Raw genomic sequence first — 20,867 nt, 5'->3', positions numbered from 1 at the left:
CAGATTCGATATGTAGGTCAATATCAAGACATCAACATCCTCTGTGAGGTCACAATGGTCTCAAGTAAAGTTACCAGTTCTCATTGACTAATTGATAAAAATGATGATGTTAGTGTTGACGATTTAGGATCGATTTCATTTAAATTTTGCAATATCGATTCATAGGGCATGAGATCCATTTTTTCCCTTGAACCCCAGTAGTCTCGTGCACGATAAAGCACCGGCACGTTTACATCCGGTTGACGTTCACAAGCGCGCATACACACAATGGCCGACTCAGATAAAACTCCGCTCAGCAAGCCGTCCCAACTTAAGTCTGATGTCTGGAACCATTTCGGATTTAAAACAACACAGCACAAAGAGCTGGATAAAACCAAAGTGGTTTGCAAGATCTGCCAAGCGGAGGTCAGTTACTGTAGAAATACTACAAACTTCAGAAACCATTTGACAAGGTATCACACTACGCTAACGGTCTGACAACAAGCCGTCTGAGGCAAAACAAAAGAAATTGAGGGAATCACTAACATTAACAGCCAATTCTCCGTTTGCCATACAGATAACAGAGGCCATCGCACCTTTTGTTTGCAAACTGATTTACACCCGTGCTCGGAAGTGGAAAACGAAGGCTCAGGGCGGCTCGTTCCACACTACGTTATGGTGCAATGTGAACCTCTGACTGAAACTGTTATTCCAATGATGTATACATGTGTGAAAGACGACATCCTAATGAAAATGCAGTCAGCAGAGAGGGTCGCCATAACCTGTGACAGCTGAACATCACTGTCATTAATCTATTCAGAACCTTATGAATCGAAATCGAATCGATTTAGGACCTGGGCACGATACCTAGCCCTTTAAAACAGTTTGATGAGGAAATGCTTGACTTCAGGAGTTTTAGTAAAAAATAAGGTTTGAATCGTGCTATAGTAGTGCTCTATCAACATGTAGCTGTAAGACTGCAGCGGCCCTTCATGGCAATCAAGGACCATATAAGTATGTCCACTTATGTACCAAAGGCTAACAGAACCATATTGGGCTGATTTACACAAGCCTCGTCAGAAGATTTTTGAGAAGAGTAAACATCACGTTAGCCCGCCTGATCTTGTACAACATTCACTCATGATAATTAGGCCACACACTCCTCGGCCAGCCTCAAAGAGATGTGAACGCGCATATTTGAAGCTGGAGTACTGCAATTCAAACAATTAACGCTTCTCAACTAACGAAGACCACAGGCTAAACAAACACTTACTTAGAAATTTTTTTTTACTTTTACACATGTAAAATGCACCAGGTAACGAGAAGATTTACTTTGGTTATGGTCACTTGTGTCAGAGAGAAATAAGTGAGCATAGACAAGTCATTCAAATCACACACACATTTATGTTATTACTCCAACCACATTTGACCAGTGACCCCTGCAACTTCTGGAGATGTCAATCAATATCTTTACACTTCCAGAAATCAATATCTGCGGTATGAAGGTTTTTCGATAAATTCTCGCTTGTTTGAGACTCTCTTCAACTTAAGAGTTTCGCATTCCATCGCCAGCATCATTTGTTTAGTTTCCTCTCTAACAATCCCCAGAATACTTCAGCAATCCCTGAGACAGCTTCACATGGACTCCTCCCACCATAAAAAACACTCACTCATTCAGCTACATATGCCTACCAATGCACTGGAGCGAGTCTGCACTCATCAGACATCAGACATCCTCAGATATGACAGGGGCTTGACAAAGCACAAATAACCTTGAGAAAGACCTCCACACTGTTAGCGCGAGATAAAAAAACAAAGCGGCACTGTGCGTCAGAGGGTGATGCATGTGAACACCCATTAGAAAGCGTTTAAAAACAGGTTTAGACAGATAACAAGCCATTAAAGCCACTAGCAGAAAATAAACCGGCAAAACACAAATGGACCAAAGCATTCAATTATCATAAATAGGGAACGCTGCATATTTATATTTGCTTGCCAAAGAAATACAGACACACATTCAGATACGCGCACACACATGCTTAGAGCGGCATCCAGGCATGCATACAACAACACAACAAATAAAAGGGGTGGCTGTCCACAACAATTTGTCACCTCATTGATTCCCCCTTAAAGCACTATAGTGCACCTCTGGGAAAACTGCACAGGGTCGTAATTGAAGTTGACTGGATCTCACCACTCTTTGGTCATTCCCTCAATGTCTGAGCCCCCTATCAGTGAAAATGAGAGACCTCTACCCTCTTCACTAAATCCACCCATCCCTGCTCCACAAGCTCTGTGACCACATAACAAATAGAGCCAATAGTTTGGGGTCATTCTCATCTCTCTCTCTCTCTCTCTCTCTCTCCCTCTCCCCATGCCTGCACTTCACAGTTAATTCCCCTAACCAATGGAGAATGAATTGTGTGTGTGTGTGTGTGTGTGTGTGTACAGCAGGGCCGCTGGAAGGAATTTACAACACTTGGGGTTCAGCCCAGAGGCAGTTTCAGCCAAAGGGGTATACATCTCCTGAGAGAATTGTATTTCCATTCAAACACTGGCGGTCTGGCGCGCTTTGATGTAAACATATGTAGGACTAAATGAAGTGGAACAACTTGAGCATCAGTCTGCGCTCAGCTGCAGTGTATACTGAAGGAGAAAATGCATCGAAAACCAAAAAAGGAAAAACTATCCACTAGCATATTAAAGACACATTTTTGTTACAATGATAGTGATGCTGGCAAAGCTTGACTTGTCAATCTTTAGACCTCTAGCATTTAGAGGCTTTTCAACATCAAGCTCTTAGCCAAGTCAAGTGTCAAGCCAAGCTAACACTCAAACTACCATCTGGCTCCTTTTAGCTGCCTCTCCATATTTGGATAATATGCCACTCGTCTATTCAAACTACATTCCTTGTTGAATTCTGGGTAGGCATGTACCCATATCTGTTTTTTTTTGCCAGTATAGGCCTAATATTTTCTCTCCTGCCATATCTGATTGATGGGAGCATCTAAAAACACATTTCCAACAAGGCACTTTTATACAATGAATTAGCAAGTGCAGTTTTGACGAATTACGCAGTTTTTGCATGAAAAATACTTTTAGCGGGGAGTGAAGGTATCTACACAGCATGTACAGCCATGTAGAGCTGGTAGTCTGAGCTAACCAGCCATAAGAAGCTGCTGTCAGACTCTCAGTTTCTCCGCTGGAAAGACAGGCAGCCTAGCGGAGCTTTGACAGTCACTGGAAACCCATTAATGGCCTTGAGGGAGTCACTGTGTGAAAGCCTGCGCTGAAGCTAGGCTGCCGGCTCACCCACGACAAACCAAAAGCAGCAATGTGTACACGTTGTAAAAAAGATTATTTAGTGTGTAGTTTCTCTTTCATTACTCTCACTTTGGTTTTACCCAGTAGGGGTGATGCAGCCCTATTCAAACCATCTGAGATGGTTAGCAGCTTTTAGGTCATTGTCTTGGTTTTGTGGCAGGAAATGTACTGTTTTTACTCAGCGGTCAACCTCATTGTCAGCCACAGCAGATGGTTAATTTTCAGTCAAGTGGTTCTCAGTAACATACTGACTAATAGATGCCCATCACCAAAAAGTCGATAGATGAAGTTAGCAAGTAGCTGAACAGCCAAATTAAAGTCCAGAGACAAAAAGGGATCCATACGAAGATTGACAGTCGGACACGACTCTAAATGAACGATGACGTTCTCAGTGTATGCTGGATTTATTATTTCAAACGTGTTGAAATTGTTTTTAAAGGTTCTGAAAACTGAACTACTTCTGCTGCTCTGACTCTGAACTATTTGGCACTTGACATATAGATAATCACCATAATCTTGTGACAAGTTAGCTGAAAGCTGCAAAGTGATGAGGTACAAAATGAAATATAAAAATTTAAATGAAATACTTCTGTTTCGTCCTTAATGCTTTGGCTTTAATGTCAAGTATACTGTAAAATATATTACCTATTTTGCTCAGACTACCACTGACCATGATTAACCAAAAAATAGACACAGACAACAGGATTGCTCCATGCCAGACTTTAAAGCCGGAGCATGTGAGGTACTGACTGCTAAATCAAACATACCCCACCCCGATGAGGAATAAGCACATTCTGAAAGTAAAATCTGACAATTTTGACAATTATGCTTAAAAAGGATAATGATTTCCACCTGAATTCACCTCATTACACAACATTATGCAAAAAGTGTCCTGAATATTTCGTATAATCTCTGAGCCTCCAAAGGAATGCAACAGCAGTGCAACTGGTGAGCGGTATGTACACCTGTGTGTGTGCATCTCTTTTAGATCCAGGAGACATAGCAACCTGCAGTGTTAATATCCTGCAGCAGATGTGTCACTCATATGTGTTAAGAAAAAATAAATACATAAAAAAAGCGGCTTGATATTGTAGAAGCCTACTGTTTTTTGTCATCATGCTCTACTGGGTATTTATGCATGTCCCTCTTTCTCTCTCTCTGGGCTGTCCCGTGGTCTACAGTCAATCAAACTACAGCAAACTGCCGGCACCTTAATGCCCTTGAGTCACGACACTGAATGGGGACATGGAAAGGAGCCAGCTCCTTTAGTCTGTTTGCAGAGAACAGAGGACGGAAAAAGACACGGAGAGAGTAAAAGTGTAGCTCCCGGGGAAAGGCCATAAATAGACACATAGGTAAAAACTTGTCACAGCCTGTTGTTCTGAGTCATCCAACCCCTTTTTGAACAGAAAATATCTGTCTTCACCAACAGCCCATTTACACCAAGATGTTTTAGAGGCAGTAAAAATTACCATTAGCAGAACATATTTTAAATAGTGTTTTCTTTGCCTGGATTTATGAACAGATGCGGTGTACTTTGACACTTTGACTGTCCCGCAATCCCTTCCGAGTTTAATATTGTCTTCTGCCATATGAATAATTGTTAATCAATAGCATGTAATTGTTATTGCCATTCAGGAGCCTCATTCTCTATGGTCACATTACGTTCGCGGTTGTGGTGCAGAACTAACTACCCATATTGATGGAAGTAATGCAATTATTCGCCACTCAAATTAAATCAGTGTCACAAAGAGTCAAAGATGTACGCTGCCCCGTGACGCTGCAGCGAGCGGGAAGGCAATACGTCACTGCAAAAATAGAAGAGGTAGCATAAATGTCTGCTGAGTACGTTGAACTAAATCGCTCATTTATTACGAGGCACCAAGGGGGCCGCGTGCATGAGCATATGTACGACAGCGCCAGCGTGTGACTGAGCGACCAGGAGGCTCCTCATCCGTCACTTTGCTCTGACACTAATCTGGCATCTGCTACTCTATGGCTGCTTTTTAAATTAGCCCGCACCCAGGGGAGCACACAGTGCCTGTCAACATCAAATCATGACACAACAGTATGAAACAGCCTCAGCAGGACGTGATTAAAAAAAAAAAAAATTACCTGGGAAATCAACGTCAGGGGTAGCTTTGATTTGAATGGTGCAAAAGGGGCCAAGACAAGACAAATATTAGAGAAATGTACAATTATTTGTCTGTTCTGAGTCTGAAAAGTGAAGCCAATGCCTAAGAGCCTTAATCTCAAAATGACCTTACTGCATACCTGATTTTTTTCCCTTGGTAAACAGTTTCCCAATGAGTTTGAGGTCTCAATTGGTACTTTCAACCTTCTTCTTCATGTGGTAATCTATGGTCAGAATTAGAGCAAAATAGACAATGGAGCGAAGCATGCTTTGGCGTGGCTACCTTGTCAGTTCCAGCCCGTACTTCGAAAAACCAAGACGGCGACCGTTATGATGCCACACTCAAGGCTTCAAAACAGTAGTCCACAATCCAGTAGGTGAGATCACTTGAGGTGGGTTAACGCTTCGACTACGTGCAAACACTTTATCGCTGTCCATTTGTATTGAGTCTTTTAAACCTTTCCACGCCTACTGCATTAAAATACTCCAGTTATAATATCACTATCAATGACAAAAATATGATCGTCCTCAAGTGACAATGAAGATATTTCAGGGCGCTGCAGTAGGGGGTTGTTATAGGCACTGCTAAAACAGACACGGTAATTATGTCGCCCATCTCCAGTGGTGTCGTATTGTTCATGACAGTCCCCAGCATTAACTGTGACTAACTCTACATCACTGTTTCTCTGTCAGAGATCTCACTGACACCCACCCTCCTCGCGCCACTCGAAATACCCTTCTTCAGCTCCCGGTAACGAGCTGAAGTGAAAAAGAGCTTGTTGTGCCACCCTCGGCTTTTTAAGGTTCAGAAGGAGTTCAGTTTTGAAAAAAAAAACAAAAAAAAAAACAAAGACACACCTGTGGATTTATTATTTTTTTTAAAAGGCTAGATGCACCATGAATAAAACTGGACGCCAAGGCCATGAAAACATGGGGAGCAGCGCAGTTTACTTGTGAGCGGTGAGGCTCTGTGACTGACGCTGGATTTCCCATTCACTCTCTGTTTCCCTGTTTGACTGGCAGCCTATTAAAATGATACAGAAGTTAGTGTCTGGCAGCCTATTAGGAACGATAGCAAGTCGGCTTCATGAAGCCGGCCTAAGCCTCTTACGTTATGACAGAGAGAAGAGTTTTTGAAGTGCTGCATTCTCTGAGAACATATTTTATTACATGATTATCACACCATTCAAAAGACTTAATAAAATGCCTCAAACCGCTCTCTTCCTTGCAAGGTAGGCAGCTGCGATCCATTGACTGCTGTGTTTCATATCAACTCTTGTTTTTATGTCTGCAGTAGAAAATTACATCTCCGTGAAGCGGACTGTTTTGGTTGCTGATAGTGTTGACAGAGCGGCAAGAATGGGCAAATAAGCCTCAATTAGCTCAGTTAAATGTATCCAGGCACATAACTGATGGAGTCAGCATGTGTGGATGCGCGTGAGCTTACACATACTATGTTCTGTCAGACACCATACTGTGCTGGCTTAACGCAAAGTGTCATTTAGATTCACAGTATGAAGGATGTCTTGCTGCGCTCAGAGAGAGTCCCCTCCCCCGGCGTCAGTCTGCAGAAATTCTCCGTCCTGAGTTCATTTTACTCATAATTGGCTCCACCATTCAGCTTGTCAGTTGTTATAAGGCACTTATTAAAAACACGTGGCTTGTTTTCTGCAAACTCCTCAAGGTGTGCGTTCATTTGTGTGCAAATGTGAGCTGCAGAGCGTGCAAGCTATAAAGTTAATTCATTTTTTCGAGCATATATACTTTAAACTGTTTAACTGAGAATTTAATTTCTTTTATATGGTATTTCAAATGCGAGAATTTAAACAAAACATAGGCTATTAATGTGCATTATTAATAGGATTAGGCCGGAGCCAGTGTCAGTCATTTTTACAGCCTGTCACTTGGCGGACACATCAGGGATCCAAACTAACTTGCACCTGCAAAAGCACATGATCTACAGTAGGTGCACCCAATAACAAATTCTTATTTAATTTCTTGATTGTAAATTGTAATAAAGGAGCAAACACTTGCTTTTGTGAATGAGATCACATGCACCAAGAAATAGTTATAGCCTCAATTTTATTATTATTTTTAAATAAACTGCAACATGTCAGGCATTTCACCAGCGCAACCGATGAAAATGTTAAATTGCTCATGACATTTTCCAGGTGCATGTTAGACCAACACAGTCGCACCTTCGAACCCTGCAAACGGTCTATATTCATGATCACAGTTTTTATAGATTCATTACTTGGTAAATCTGCATTCCATTGATTTGTGGATAAGGTGATTAATCTGTAAAATGTCATACATTTGTGAGAAAATGCTGGGCAAACAGCCACAGGGCCAGATTTCACTATATGTAACTAGACATTTTGTTGAAGTAATAACCCAAAATCGGACTATATTCAGTTTACAATGATATAATTCATCACATTTAAGAAACTGGAACTTACTTGTGTTTGTGATTTTGGCCTAAAAAGATTACTTTTCCACTGATAGACTAATCTACTAATCATTGAGCTTATTTTATTTTACTGCCAAGTTTTTCAAATTCAGCTAATATTATGAATTTGTATGAGCGCTTTTTTATATATAAAACATATAACTGTCGACGTGTACTGAGTGAGGTAACGCTAGGCTAATGTTAGCAATAGCCAACACACTTCTGTCTTGCTAGCAAAACAGTCCTGCATTCAGCTCACGTTAGCTTATAGCTTTAACTCCTAAATGACCAAATCATACTTACAGAAGTTGTCAACGGGAAATTTACAGGCGGGACTACACATCTTTAGACAATCTGAATTGGCAGCTAGCTCTGAACTGGCTAACTGCAAACATGTCATTCTTGCTTTATCCCCCGCAAGTAAAGGAGGCACACGGTTGACTTGAGGGATGACTCCCCCTGGTGGCCGGGAGAGCGCCAGCTTCTTAACATGACGCCAGAATGATCCTTATTATAAAAAGGTTGGCAAAAAGGTCAAAAGTAGGTTAAATTGGCTCTACATCCAGAAAATTTAGCATTTCTTAAGCTGTTTTTTCCTAAATTGTGGTGTTGTTTCTTTATTTTGGTATGTTTTATTTAAAAAAAACACAAAGTTTTGAATGGTGAATCGTCACATTTAGAGCTGGTACACCAACACGCATTAAAAAATTAGCTGCATCTTGAATTCCAGCAAGAAAATAAACCACACTTCAAGAAGGAAAATGCTGTTTTTTGGGGGGTTTTTTTGTCAGTGATACAGAACTCACTTCACATATTGCTTTTTCAGAACATCCCCAATTAAACTGATACGCGCTGCATTTCACCCTGAAACCAGTGGATATGTGTGTAGTCCTGGGGTATGGGAATGCCATGAGAGGAATCTCAACCACAGGAAGAATTTGGTCCTGTTAATTAGCTACATATTCCACGGTTTTCAGCCACTCATGCAGGTCGGTAACCACATCGAATGATTTCCACACAGTTGCTGCCAGCGGCTTCACAGACAGCGGCGTGTTTTTAACAGCTGGCTGACAGGCTGTAGGTAGAAGGCGTTCTTTTGCTTTCTGCGGAAACTCATCCAGATGCAGTAAAAAAAATAAACAAATAAATAAACGGGCGAAATTTGCCTCATTAAGCTGTTTTCTCGTTGCTCTGCGTTCCATGTTTTGTTCCGCTCAGTCTTCGACATGTTTGATTTTGTACTCGGGCAACATTAAAACACACTGATTGTTCACAAATGTGGTCAGAGGAGCCTCAATGTATCGCTGAATCATCAGGAAGATAGTGCGCTTGGTCGTCTAGATATAGAACTCGCAGCACTGAGAAAGAGCCACGTTAACGGCAACTGCTTGCACAAAGCCAGAATGAAGGTCAATGCTACATCCTGTTATCAATAGCCACTACCTGTGCTTACAGCAAAGAGATCTTATGGTAGGCATCTAAAATATGAAGAAAAAAATAAAAAATAATTGGTCGGAGGTTGACAGTGGCGGAGCAGCAAATAAAATCTAATAAAATGTAGCTCTTAAAAAGACAGTCATGTAAGTGTGTGTGAGCCCAGATCACACACATTCCATGTCTGCTCTCTCTAATTGGCAGTGTCTCAATCAGGCAGCCCTCCTCTGGGAGCAGCTCCCACGAGGACACGGAAAACCACCTCATCCGCAGCTGCCAGAGGCATCCACAGGCACTCACGGTTCGCACCTGTGCACATTTTTTTTTTTCTTGCATTCATGAAAACAAACATAAAAACAGACAATGGAGCCGATGCTGTCTGAATAATCGGATCAGATTTTAACAGCAACGCCGTCCCCTGCAAAGACCTTATCACAAACTGAAACATTTTTTTTTTTTTTTTGAGACGGCTCACAAAGCGAGGGTCGGACCCTGTTGTGTGACAATATTCCATTTCTTAATTCAAAATGTACATTGTGCGATCCAATCGAATTTTGCTTTTAAGATGTTTGACGCTGCAGAAAACACAATTACACGGAACGCGCCGTTCGCCCATGAATCACAGTCGGTTTTCTTTGCAACACAATAGGAAAGAAAATGTGTTTCTGTATGCTTGAGCTACTCCGTTGAAAGGCTTCTGGAGATCATAAGGAAAGTGGAGAAAGCGTCTTGGTTAAAAAAAAAAAAAAAAAAAAAAAACTACAGACAATTCTTGAGATCAAATATATGTCTGAGATAAAAACGGGGCGGGCATTTATAGTTGGCAGCCGAGCCATTACACTAGATCTTGTAGTGCACCCGCCCCCACCACCACCACCACCAACAAGAGTGGATTTAACAAATAACCCCCCCCTCCCCCCCCCCCCCAAAAAAAGCAGCGTCTTGAGGACTTAATGGCCCCTGGAAGGAGACACGCTAGTCCATCTCTCGACGACACACAGGGAGCCCTTTTAATCTGAGCTGGGGGAAAAGGGCTGAAAGACCCCGACGAGGGGCGGCTAAATCTAACAGGACGAGAGAAAATCGGAGGAAAACTGTAAACACAAACACGCACAGACGGACAAATCTGGGTGTGAATACCCCGCGTGCCGGGGCAAACAAACACTGTATGAGTACACATACTAAACAGCACACTTCCAGCTGCAGGGCTCTCATTTGCTCTCAGCCTATTACTGAATCACAACAGCATTACAGTGAAGAGGGAGTGTAATGTGCTGAATACTAATCTGCAAAGCCCAATCCATTTCTAGAGAGTAAATCCAGGGGATAATAATGTAAGCCTTGGGGAGATGGAGGGGGATCAATATCCTCATCAAAAGAGGAGCATTTCTATATTAATGTATAGTTACCACTTCACTTAACTGGATATATATATTTAAAGAGCAGGAGGCCATAAACATGTGTCCCTGCTATAGGAACCCCTCAGCGCTAATTTATCATCACAGGCTGATAATACACAGGCCATTATTTACTATCAGAACCGATGAGCTGCGGGAACAGGTGTGTAGTAACGTTTGATAGCAGCTCCCTGTCTGAAATGTGCTAGCGCCGATAAATCTCCGCCATAAGCATCTTAACAAGCTGCTCAATTTGGATTCACCCCTGTCAAGGTTGCCGAGTGCGGACCTGAAGTGCACGCCGCTGCGCTGAAACCGCAGAGGTTGCCGTCCACTTTTGATTACCGGAGCGCGGTTGGAAGCAGAGTCCGACTGTAAAGGAACCGGCGTTTGGCAGATGTCTAATTTCGGCCATATACATGGAGACGTCTCCCTCAGACAAGAGCAAAGTCAAGAGGCGCTGAGGCATGTCATTGCGCGAGAAATAATTCATGTGCTAATTACACTGCCAGTGTGTCACGGGGATGATTTCTGCGCGGGGCCCTCTATCGTCTCGTCTCGTCAGCCCGGCACTCGGCTCCGAGATCCCACTCTACGTCTGACACAGCATGAATCCTTGATAGTAAGCAGACAGCCAGACACATCAGCGACGACGCTTTTCTTATCCTCATCCTCAGCGCTCATCTTTCATTGCCCGGACAACGCGTGCATCAATTTAAGCACGGGTAGCTACAAAGCTTCAGTGTGTCCTTGGTTGTACTGTTTATCGCACTGGCAGGAATTACACTGCCATTATCTGCCATGTGGATATTTTTCAGACTAATTGTTGGGGCTCAGTTTGATTCATCCAGTGCCTCAACAAGAATGCTCACCGATGCTAACACGAGCACAAGCGCGCCATAGGAAAGATGTGTACACTCCTGTCATCGATTAATTATGTAAATGAAGTCAACACGGATTAATTCCAGAAACAGAAGAGACTGAGGAGTTGACATAAAAGTGATTCAAATAGACTTTGTTTAGCAGCATCCGGGGGGGAGAAAAAGACGTCTCCCGTGCATCCGCTCTGATGTGAAATCCAAAAGTGAGTGATGCGTTGTTTTCTAGCAAGGGATTTACTGCCGCGTCGTATGTCAGTGGCACTCGGGCCTCAATAAAAAGTAAAACTATTTAATCAGCTGTGGCGGAAACACTTACTGGTGTATTTTATGAGCTGCCAAAACTAATTAAACCATATAATTTGGAAAGTCATCATCATCTGGGTCACTGCCATAACCTTCATTCCCCACAGGATGATGGCATGGCTAGAGGAGTCCAAAAGAGAACCAGTCCTCCCCAGTGTTTGTGACGACAATATGAGCATGAGTTAAAGGATTTAGTGCCTTCCACCAGCTTGTGTTTGTCTTTAAGAACAACCCCACCTTGAATCAACAAAGGTACCATTCAGTTATTTACTAAATCACCTTAGTGTTTAAATGAAATGTAGTATACCTCACAGACATGTTCATTTTCAATAAACAGTTTGGGTCAAGTCTTCACTTCAAAATGATATTTTAATTGAATGCACAGCATATATCTTCTACCGTTAGAGGTCTGTCAGTCTAAAAATGGAAACACAAGAGTAGGTTGTTGATGCAGAATGGGATCATGGGAGTTGTTGTTTTCATTGTCCCGCATCCACCCATTGCAAAACTACCTGACGTGAAATTAGATCCAGTTCTCTCGGTTCATTGTTGCACATTGTCAGAATTATTTCAGGTAATGTAAGCGTACAACTCTATAAAAGAAATACAGCAAAAGTGTAGTTGGTTTTAGACATATTAAAGGGGCCGGTCGTTTATGTTAGAGGATCGTTGCTCTCTGTGATCAGAAAAAGGAGATGACAATGAGCCGAAGCACTGGGCAAACGTGCATATAGTCATTTCCTTTGGTCACAGAAGATCCAACCGGAGTCCTTCACAAAAACTTTCACAGCCCGGCAGCATTTAACAATACATTGTCCACAGCCTGGGGCAACCCAAAATGACACGGGAGGTCTAAATTGTCCCGTCACGTTACAATCTGCTTACATATGGTCAATAACAAAGTGATTGATACATGTAAATATGCTACAAATTGTTACACAGAGCCCCTTTAGCGTGGAAATGATACATATATCTTTGCGTAACACTTTATGATAACCATCATTTATAAACCCTAAGATCTATCTTTATAATCGCCATCTAAAGAATGCGGGTAGATGAACTACACATTAGTTATCAACCATTTACAAAGTATTAAAAACATCAATTGTGACGTGACATCTACCAATTGCTTAATAAACGGTTCAACTATTTACTATAAATTTCCCGTTTATTAATGATGGTTATCACACAGCGTTACATATATCTGACTAACATTTTTCAGCAGGCCAACTACAGAAATAAACAGCCCTTTCATTTGAAGTCTTCCAAGTCTCTTGAAGTGATATTAACTTCCCAGTGCCACGTCTCCCACCGGCACACATACACACTTTTGTTCTCTCGGTTCCAAAGTCAACACAATGAGATCAGTTTGCTCATTCATGCCTTTCATACTCTGACACCGGCGAAGTGGCCTGTCTGTCAGGACCAGTTCTTTCAGGTGCAGTGAGGTGAACTTGAGATAAATGTATCCTGAATTCAAAACCAGATCTTCACCGGCACATCACCTCCGATCTCCCTTCCTCAGACATGACAAAGGGAACACAAATAGCCCGGCTGTTTGCCGTTGTGCACAGCTTCTTCCCTCTTTATTGATAGTTTTATTAAATTGTGTGTTTTGTTGTCAGATGTTTATTTTAGTGGTCACTCGACGGAGGTACACCAACAGCCTACGTGCGTTAACTCCCCCGTGGTGAAAGAACACGGCACAGCACGCTGAGCAGCATCATCGCATGTTTAAAAAAACGTGCTCCAATGAACAAATCGCTGCAGGACAGTGAGGCTTGACAGAATCCCAGCATCACCTCGCTGAGCTGCTGGGCAAGGTCACCAACACCGGAGTGGGGTTTTATTTTGTTCTTGTTGGCTAAAGGATGTCAGTTTTCAACCTCCATTGTTATATTTATTAAAGTCTCAGCATGGTTTTTGATACAACGCGCTCACACAAAACAGCAGCCGTCCAATTATTTTCCTCTCATGTTGGACTGTTTCACACATATCCTGCAGATACTTCCCGGGTTTCGCCTTCTACGTGGCTCCGCGCTAATACGTGCACCGAGGAATTTCCCCCGGAAACCTACGGTGTGCATTTAACATCATCACACCCAGAGCCTTTTTTCTCTCCCAAGTTGCCTGTTGCAATGCCAGCACCACACCGCACCGCACTGCACTGCACTGCACTGCACTAAAGGGTATTTGAGCAAGGAAACACAATACATCCCTCTTTGTGTCTCGCAGAAAAAGCCTCCCAGCTATGAAAAAAAGATCACACAGAGGTATCCATAGCGGTGGAGAATCGACGGCACAAGTGTTTGTACAGAGCCAAACGCTGTATGGCGATTGGAAACCAGGTGGGGGAAGAATACCTGTGATGCCAGAGCAGGAGCGATCATGCAGCGCTGCCACCGCACCGCTTCAACAGAGAAAAAAAAAAAAAAAACACCAATGGCGCAGTGACTTAACAGGTGATAGGGAATCATGGCGCCGCTTTACGGCTCAGCTTGGAAACAAATAGCACTCTTGAGGCTTTAATGAAATCCACTCCGGTAAGAGGATAAATAAATATATAGACTAATTAAACGCCACTGCGAGGGGAATGCAAAGGCAAAGATGCGAGTGTGCTATTGTTAATCTATTTCCCTGTTTTGCGGAGCTTATTCACAACAGTCCATCGCTCTAATTACATCAACGCCGCTGTCTTCACCGAGGGGGCTGTCCTACGCTACACCTCCATTACCTTCGGCGATTGATGGCCGCAGGAACCCCCTCCTCACCTTTATCAACGGGGCGAGATTGTCCACAGGCAAAGATGCTGACCTACGGAGGGAAAATTACTCACTTTGGGGTGTTACTGTTTCAGCAGCACTATGGCCCTGCTGACACTAGACCAAGGTCATTTCATAATGGGTTGTCCAGCTGCCACTCTGCTGTCAGCGGGCCTGAGTGATGAAGCAAAGCGCAGCCAGTTATGGCGACAGGAGTCAAGGCTACGGGAGCTTGATAAAGATCAGCCTCTATCCAGAGAGAAAACAGCAAAGAAAGAGGGATAGAAAAAAGATGATCCTGCATTTTGCCCCCTAAGCCTTCAAAGTGGTGACAAATAGATCTGCTTTGTAGCTCGCGTCTGCGAGCCGCCCTGTTTTGCATTCTGCTGGGAGCTGCAACAGCCAGTGCCACAGGAATAAATGCATGTGATCGGCGAGAGCAGTCATCACAGTGCAGCAATACCCTGAGAAGTATTGACTGCGTTACAGCTCTTTTCTCAGGTCGCTGTCAATCCTGTCAGTCCTATGAATTGATCAGTGGGGGTTCACATCCATCAGAGTGACTCATCCAACACAGATACGATGTTTCAGAGTCCAATTTGTTCCATCCCCTGGGCTGAAGTGGATGAAAGTTTGTACTTTAATCTGTGTTTGTTCTCAAGAATTCCTCTCCTCCAGAAAGTCCTTCTCGTATATCTCTCTCTCTCGCTTTTAACACCTGTATCCATTTTTATGAACCATATTTGATTTTTGCAGACATTGTCTGTTTGTGGTCCTTACCTTTTATATTCTTAGAAAAACAACACTGTTATTGGTTGTTTCTGGATCCACGTCCTTGACCAGAGGTGACCACATTTCTGCTGTCAGGTTCGTGTTTTTTGTTTTTCTTTAAACACATTAAACAATACTTTTAATTCAAATTTTAGTCAGAATTTCTACTTCTTATTGTCTGTTATTGTCTAGGCCGAGCTTGCTTTTGTCCAGCATGTATTAGTACTAGTAGCAGAAGTAGTAGCAGTAGCAACAGTAGTAATAGTATTTTAGTATTGGTACTGTTATACAGCTAAACAGTGTTATCTGGGTAACAAGGTAATAAAAAAGACAAGTAAAAAGACCAGTATTTACCAAATGCTCAGTGACAACACATTTCACTTAGGACTTTCGAAATACTGCACATCAAGTGCCTCGTAACCGTGTGCTTGGTAACAGAAATGCTTGGGTTTAAAATAATTATACAAAAATACAAATACAAAAAAAAGCAAATTGTAGACTTCCTTGGTTTAATATAGCTGTATAGTACATCGGAGAGGGGTAAAGTGGATATATTTAAGGAGCTGTCATATTGCTTAAAATTCATTCATGAATAGACTTTGCTCTCCACAAAGGATAGCTTACATAACCAAAATTACTATCTGGGGGTGTGATCTAGAATGGGAGCATATCATTTCTATATTTTGTATCGGTGCTAATGTATGGAGGTTCTTGTAAAACACCATTACAGACAATAGAACAAAAAAACTAAATAATCCAAGCCAAAAAAAGTGTTGTTTGCTTTAAGTCACAGGGAGACTGTGTTTCCAGTCTGAGCATGTGTGTTTTCTGTTTACTCATCTACTTTGTACTCGTTCACTGTTATCCTGGAAGAGACTGAAGATTTAATGGGATTTCCTTGTTTCAGCAGTTTAAAGACAAAGAAATGATTCAGTACATACAGAGCCTGATTCCATTTTATTCCTTCTGCTGTGACATGCATACAGTATGCAAAATTATGCTTCTTACAAAAAAACAAACGCATTTGTGTGTGTGATCCCGGCCCTCTAACTGATGCCTCTCATGAGGGAAGGACTCTTTTTCCACAGCATGGCACAATGAAAGCCTGGAAATGTACGAATTAATTACAAGAACAGGGTCGCTTTTTTCCGGTTCCTCTGAAGTTGCTCCAGAGACTGCTGGAAACGTCCCTAACAAGGGTCCCAGCATGTGCCTCTTTTTGCTTCTTTAAAGAAATACATATGAGACAAAGAGGGGCATGGGACAGTGCAGAATGTTCTACTCTACAGAGGGGTTACGGGGGACATTTTAGTCTCTTCTTTCAAACGGTATTACTCCCCCGCTCTTCGTAATACACCAAAGTGGCCCAAATGCATCATTGCAGCCTGTTAAATCTAGTATTTGTTTGCCTTCGAATTCAAGTGAAACATAAAATGATTACATATAATTCAGCCTGCTCTGTTGTACTGTACTGTATCGCATGAACCCTTGCTGAGACTTACAAACATACAGAGCAAGTCGGCTTTCTGGCAGAAAGAGCAGCGGAATAAAAAGGGATCATGTTTGTTGTGCTACTTTCTGCAGAGTCCTTCTCGAGCACTCTCCATCAGGGCCACAGCCCTGGGTGACTGAGCCTTTTACCTATCTGCAGCATCCAGCCACCTGCCATGGAAATCACGGCTGTTTCCGCCATATGCCCCAATGTTCTGCCAAGCCTCTCCGGTCTGTTCCGCCTTGAGCAAATTTCATTATGGGATGGCTGGGAGCACTCGGCGCTGCTCATTAAGGCTATCAGCGTGGCACGTCACCGTTTGTAACACGAGGGGATGCAGGAGGTTGAATACCCCTCGCGTCGAGGATCGCTTAACAACTTCAGCAATTGTCTAACTTTTGTTGAGGAATTAGGATACAGTAGCATATGGTCTTCTCTCAAACGCACGCAAAAGGTCATTCTGGGAATCAAGCCCGCATTTGAATTTGGGTGTGAGTGCAGAACATGATTACAGAGGGGAACTAACTTTCTGCCATTGGCTGAAAGGAAAATGGTTGGCGGGGGTCGATTAAAATGATATCACAGGACGAAACGAGAGTTCAAGCGCTTGACCATTGTTCTAAAGTCTTTGCAAATGCTACATTAAAGGAAGATGATGGAAGCTTTAGAAGATTTGATCCTCTACGAATGAAAATAGGAATTCACATGCATTAAAAGGGCCATTGCTCATTTAAATCAAACCAGAGGTTTTGCTGCTGGGCCCTTACTTGGTCTGGCATGACCTGTAGCTTATGGTGGCTAAGGTTAGCTAACGTTCATTGATACATAGATACTTCTTTGTAACTAACATTACTGAGTCTGTTTGGTGACCTTATGTCTCGCCTGTTCTTGTGCTACCGTTACATTATGTTTTAGCATTACCATTATCCTGTCAATATCATATGTGACCACAAATATATAACTGCAGGCAACTGTAGAAACAACTCTGCTTGATGCTATGATATGTAACCAAAGGTTTGGTTAGTATTGGATTGAAGAGGTCATAGTATGCTAATTTCCAAGGTCATACTTTTATTTGGGGGTCAAAAAAGCATTAATTTTCTCATGTGGAATCATTGCTTCAGCACCGCTCTGAAATCAAGATTATGTAATCAGATTACAAAAAGTAAGAAACTACCATCGACCCAGATTACATAAAAAAAAGATTAGTTACATTGTCTAGAATAACTTCGAAAAATGTAGCATACCGTTTTTTCCCATGACTCAGCCGCTGCCACAATTAAATGTTGCCATTTTACATTAATGCAATTCACAGGTATGTTGAAATATGTGGTTTCATGTATCATATTAACATTATGATACACAATATGTATTCTATCACATTCACATTAACATGTATTATGAGCTGGCTTCCATGTCAGGTCGTGGAGGGGAAGACGGCGGCTTGACTGCTCTGTGAGATGGCTTCCAAGCCAGAGACCACTGTTCAAGACAGTGTTTCAACATCTGCGCGAAACCACTGGATATTTGAACCAGACATCAGGACAACTGCCAGCTGTATATGTGACTGCAAAATCAGGTAATCCAAAAGATGAACCTTGCTAATCCTAATGCAGTTGTTTTTTGTGATTTAAACCAGACTATAAGCGGTAAGTATTCCATTTAGATGAACATTTTTATAATCCACATTACAAAAATTGCAATGTTACTCATAAATAGGAACTGACCACATTTCAGAGTAATCTGACCAAACCCCGTACACATCGCAGTGACTCAACTACACATGCTGTTTTGGCTTCTCATAATCTTCTCTGTTGTATGCGGAGCTAAACAGCTAATACACTCCTGGCAGTCTATTCTGGCTATCTGGCACACAATGTGTTTAATAAGACCGAGCTGATTCACTGAAGGATAAGACGTCCTCCGCTATCATACATGAGCCAGTGTTGTGCTGCTACGAGGCAGTGGCAGCGGTCCGCTAACATGGACAGCATATAGCCAGATGGAGCTGAGCCACGGGGATCAAACGGAGAGTTCTGCTGCTGGAGGATTCCTGCCAGCTAACACCCACCACCCTCTGACATTTCCACTGTCACACCGCTCTCTATCTCTTTACTACCCTTGAAGAAGAGACGAGTTCGCTTTGCTCAGGTATTACGGTCGCGGGGCTTTCCGAGGTGATTCTGAGCACCAAAACAATAATGGCTTATCTCCCCGCCTGTCTTTTGCATTGTTTACTCACAATTGTTTCCTACTTTGTGCCCTCATGCGGGAAGGCCAATCTGTGGCCTGTGCATTGGAGAGGCAGAGTTTAGCTGCACTGTGCTCGAGCGGGATGTTCACTCAGCCATGCACCCAGAGCCATCACAGTGCATTAACCCCTGGATGCTTCCTGGCACCGTCTCACTGGACTGCAGTTGTAGACTGCTTCTAGTCCAGAGGGTCTACAGACCTTAGGCTGACCGAGGGAAGGGAAGGCCAGGGTCAAATAGTGCAAGGAGAATTAAAAAAAAAACAAAAAAAAACAACACAGGGGGATATAGGGGGCATCATTAAACTAGGAACCTTGGCATGGAGATTGATCTGTTGTTTTGTCCTTCTGACTGAATGGTTTAATAGTTGAAGTATGTGAGTGATGCATGCTGAAAAGCACATCGATCTCTTTTCAATAGACCCTTGTCAGAGATGGATGAGATACAATGGTTACCAATCAATGCAGCTAGTTATTCACTGGCTTTGACTGTCAATAAGCCTGTGCATCACAGGCTGCATCTGCCGTGGTGCATTCTTACAACATTTCTGTGGCTTGTGGGAATAAACAACACACTTCTGATTTTACGTTTCGATATTTTGACGATTTGAGCCGGGTTTGACAGTGCCAGGGCCTGCGCTGGACCGCTACTGATGGATTAGAAGGAGTTTGGATGCGGCACGGCCTCTGGTCATTGACAGGAATCCGCTGCAGGCAGATATTAGTAACGTACAGTCTGGCGCTGCTCGTGGATAAGCAAAGAGCAATAGTAAACATGTGCAGTAAATGTATATACAGATGGAACAATGGCCACTTATTGAGTTTTATACTGACCACCTTTCCCCATCACATCTATTCAACTTTGAAGACCAGTTAATCCAAGATTTAATAAAGGATTTTTAATTATGATTATCAGACTGCCTCAGATTCCATCTGCCAGACCGTTAAGGGACTGCTGCCATGGATCACTCACAGTAAGATGGGAAGTCACTTGAATATTGAACAAATGATTTTTTTTGTTCACTTGGGGGTGTGAAACCAAGCTCTGAAGACAACAATAGCAATAGCCTTTTATGTCAATAGGGCAAATCCGATGGCGTACACGTTCCCATCAACCATACCTGCCAACACGCCCAGTTCAGCTGCTAATCTTCTCCTGTTAATCTCCTGACTTTGTGATGATACAAATCAGTTTTTGTGTGGGATATCTGTCATGGTAACTGGCAACCCAACCCAGAGATAAAAGGTGAGCACGCACAGAAAACCCTGCCAGATGTGCTTCAAGCCATCTGTTTCCCTCAGTTTGCTGCCGAAAATGGGTTAAACAGGTCCGGGGAGGAAGAAATATGTTTTCCAAATTCACCCCATTTGGTGACAGACCTCGCCGGTCATCAGAAAGAGCAGGCAAGTCGTTACACAGCTTCCCCATTCATATTCAGAACGAGGCAACTGGGGTTGCCTGGGCAGAATCAAGCTTCTGGACCCAGATTATGTGAAACCTTCCCTTTATTGATATTTGCAGCCTGTCTCACTCACAGACTGTAGCCCTGCATCCTATCTTTCGTCTTCTTTGCAAAGATGTGAACTTTTGATCAATTGTATGAACATTTTGTATAATTTTTTGAATGTATTTTACTGTGAACTGTACACTTACACCTAGTTAAAAGTGGTTTAACTTTCACAACCTTGT

General features: G+C 42.6%; 1 protein-coding gene across 40 annotated transcripts in view; it reads right to left on the bottom strand.

The window, feature by feature from the left end:
• The window catches only part of LOC115597081 (neurexin-1a), a 276,475-nt gene that overhangs the window by 177,625 nt on the left and 77,983 nt on the right, over positions 1 to 20,867 (bottom strand). The window contains exon 1 of one of the 40 annotated variants that reach the window (XM_030442733.1): positions 2,092 to 2,113. The exons of the other annotated variants lie outside the window; for them this stretch is intronic. The gene's annotated coding sequence lies outside the window, so the exon portion shown is untranslated. Of the gene's footprint in view, positions 1 to 2,091; positions 2,114 to 20,867 lie in introns of those variants that run through there. 40 annotated transcript variants of the gene reach the window in all.

This window comes from Sparus aurata, chromosome 15 (assembly GCF_900880675.1).
Source record: "Sparus aurata chromosome 15, fSpaAur1.1, whole genome shotgun sequence".
Classification (NCBI taxonomy): domain Eukaryota; kingdom Metazoa; phylum Chordata; class Actinopteri; order Spariformes; family Sparidae; genus Sparus; species Sparus aurata.
This window is presented reverse-complemented; position numbering and strand designations above follow the sequence as displayed.